This window comes from Pteropus vampyrus, unplaced genomic scaffold (assembly GCF_000151845.1).
Source record: "Pteropus vampyrus isolate Shadow unplaced genomic scaffold, Pvam_2.0 Scaffold153, whole genome shotgun sequence".
Lineage (NCBI taxonomy): Eukaryota > Metazoa > Chordata > Mammalia > Chiroptera > Pteropodidae > Pteropus > Pteropus vampyrus.
This window is the reverse complement of record NW_011888934.1, coordinates 2,783,141-2,787,051: the sequence shown is the minus strand read 5'-3', so window position 1 is coordinate 2,787,051 and position 3,911 is coordinate 2,783,141.

The window sequence follows — 3,911 nt, the reverse complement described above, 5'->3', positions numbered from 1 at the left end:
TCTAGACTACAGATATACTTTGAACTTTTGAAGCAAGGAAACTGAAGTTCCTTTCCAGGACAAATCCCTGAAAAAAAGTACAATTATATATCACTCAAAATTCTTACTGATTATTGAAAAAAGTGGTATAGTTATACAACATGACAGATTAAATTGGCTATTAGCATATGATTTATTATAGGTATGAAATTCTCAGTATTTTAGTATTTAGTACTTTATGCACTGTTAATTTTGCAAAATGTGTACAATGATTTGCCTAATATGTACTTTACCCTGCCAGCACAATGGCATAATTAGGTATCAAAGTGATTGACATTAGAGAAAATAAACTTATTTGGGATCATATTATTTATTCATTTATGTAATACAATATATTGGAATTAAAAGAAAGACACTAGGAAGGAACTGATTCATATTATGATCATAATTCTATAACATAAAAAAATCACTAAGTCTTCAGACAAATTATAGGCTGGTCACTTATAATTTTGAAATAAAACTTTTTAAAGTTATTTATAATATAAATACCATGGTAGGCAAAATGATGCCTTCCCCACATCCAGCCCCCGAATGCTCAAGTTCCAATCCCTTGAACCTGTGAATATTTTAGGTCACATGGTAAAGAAAACTTAAAGTTACAGATGGAATTAAGGTGACCTTAATGGAATTGGCTAAACGTGAGATAGGATAGCATTCTGGATTTTCTAGGTGGGTCCAATGTAATCACAAAGGTTCTTATATGAGGAAGGTAGGTGAGTTAATGCCAGAGAAGATGTGATGAAGCAAGATTAGAGTGATGTAATGTGACATAAGGACTCATCCTGCCATTCCTAGCTTTGAAAATGGAAGACTGCCATAATCTAAGGATTGTGAAGGCCCTTAGAAGAAGAAAAGTGGGGGGAAAACCCCAAAAAACAAAAACAGAGAAATAAAAGCAAATTACCCTCCTACAGCCTCCTGAAATGAATGCAGTCCTGACAACACCTTAATCTGAGCCTGCTGAGACTGATTTTGGGTTTCTGACCTCCAGAACTGTAAAAGGATGAATTCATGTTTTTTAAGCCATTTGGTTTGTGGTAATTTGTTAAAGCAGCCATAGAGATTGGTTTATGGTTATAATTATAACTATTTAACTGAAACTTTTGAAAGATTTTTTTTCTTGATAAATGGGTTGAGTAAAAGAAACAGAATACAACAATGGGAGGTTACAAAATATCTTGTTAACATGGTCTCAACTCATTAGAGAAAGCTTTCCTTGCTTCTACCCATTTCACAATAAAAGAAACTAATCTGAATATTTATAATCGCAACTCTAACCTCATATACATTTTAGGTTTAAGTTTTATGAAATCTGTGTGGTCACTGAAATCATGATGTATGGAATTAATCTAAAATGATCTTGAGTTGGAAGTGTGCCTTACAGAAAAAAATGCAAAGTGTTATCCTAAGAAAGTATCTTTACCTGAGGCCCCTCAGAACATCCACAGATTATGATAAAACAAATATTAGCATGAAATTAATAAATAGATGTGGAAAGTCACCATTGTTAAAAGGCAGCAAAACCAACAAACATAGAATTAAATACCAACATCTTCAGATATGGAATTATCAACCACAAAATACAAAGATATGTAAATAGAGATAAAATTTAGGAAAATGAAGTCAAACAAGGATCAAAAGATAATAAATATGCTTTAGGAGATTTTTAAAGAACAAAATTCAATAGACAGAAAAAATAGCATATTAAGCAAAGCTGAACAAAGAATGAAAAACAAAGTCAAAGGGAAGAGGCAGATTGCCAATCAAGGAACTGGTTATTTTGACAGTAGATTGTTCGAAAGCATTAATACAAAGCAGAAGATGAGGGGATAATTTTTTAAAGTTCTGAGAAATAATAACTATCAACTTTGAACTATGTAGTAAACTAAAGGATCATTTGAAAATAAAGTAAAATTGAGGCTATTTTCACCAATAGATGTGAAATTTAAAACAAAAGAAAACAAAATAATGATAAATAAATTCAGTATGCTGGGTAACTTAGAATTTGGAGGAAAATGAAGGCTGTGGAAAAGAATTTAAACCTGTGTTTGTTATATTTTATTATATTAGTTATTGGATCATCGATGACTATCACAATTCTCTATAGTACTTTATATTTGAGAGACCATCATAATTTAAAAAATGATTATGAGAAAATGAATGGTAAAAAATGAAAATTTAAGAATATTCTCTAAGAATTCAAAAGAAGAAAATAAAGAAAATGTAATGAATTGAATTGAATGGTAGTTTCAATTGATAATTAGCACCTGGAGTATTAACAGTAAATAAGTATAAAACAAACAAAAGCACAATAGAATAATTAACTGAATTTTAACTGAGTCAAAACGATAGTCGCTTTAACAAGGACACATACAAAGTTAACCTTCCATTTCTCTAGAACAAATAAATGCAAAGAGGATAGTAGATAGATTTTATTGAAAATTCAAAAGTATCAGCATTAAAATTCTCGTTAGTATTCAGGAAAAAAAATCTATAGCCTAAATAATAAAAGAATCAGAAAACATCAATTATCTCTTATTTGTTTATAATTATTTTAATAATAATACTTGGAATACAATGGCAACATATCTAAATGTCAATGCTGAAAAATTATAAATACAGTTGTTTTGGAAGATGTTGAAATAGTCATGTAACATTGAAAAAAACAAGTAGATGTAATATAAGAAAGAAATTGGGGCCTATAAGTGAGGCTGAAATAATCAACATATTAGTTCCAACAGACATATTAATACCAAAATTAACATCTAATAAACATATACTACACCTTACATTCAAGGTTTTATAAAACAGTTATAAAACTCTTCATAACCTATCTATTTAGTTATATACATATAAACAAATATATATTTGTATATTATGTATATATTTATATATATTTATTCATGTATTTTAATATCATTGTGTTATGCACAAAACAAGGGGACTACTCAGAAGACAAAAATGAAGTGCAAGCAGGAATTGAGGTGAAATTAAGATTGAAGCTTCTGGCTAACCTAAGAGTATTTTTTAATCTTTGGTGGCACTCTGCACAGACTCCTCTGCTGGGACAGCATATCTAACCCCAGCTTCTGTGAATGATGTCTGTTAATGGCCCACAGTTTCCCCCTTCTGAGAATGGCCCTGGACCTAGAGGAGCTCCTTCAACAAGAAATGCATAGGAAGTTATGCCCTCTCACAAGGCATAGTAATAGCCAATGGCTGATTGAGTTGGAAGTACAAAAGGCTGGCCTGTTTCTTCAAGCTGTGACAATTTTGTGGTCATATTTACTTTGCAGAGTTTACTATGGACTTTAGCTCAACCCATGTCTTTGTCTGGCTTCTTTCTTTATCCTGCTTCCTTCACTCCCTTACAAATTTCACCTGAGAGCCCTCCCTCAATAAATCGCATACACAAGAATCATCTCAGGCTCTGTATCTATGAATCCCAAGCTAAAAAAATTGTTTTTTGGAATTGTCGTAGATTATTTGCTATGGTAATGAACATTTGGGAGCTATTCATGTCACACCCACAATATTGGCCATTACTTGTTCCTCCTGCCTGAGACACACTACACTTCCTTATGCTAAGTATATATGTGTCATGAGTCTATAGATGTGCATTTAAAAATATGTATGAAAATGTGTTTACATGTGTCTATTAATAAACCAAATATATTGTCTTTGTGCAAAGCATCTAATAAAATTTTCCAGTATATCTGCACATTTCCAGGCAATATTATTTATTTTCTGCCAAAATAAAATAGGCCCCTTTAATATCTTTAAGGGCAAAACTCAGTAACAGGTGTGTGTGTGTGTGTGTGTGTGTGTGTGTGTGTGTGTGTGTGTGTGTGTGTGCGCCTGCCTACACAGAT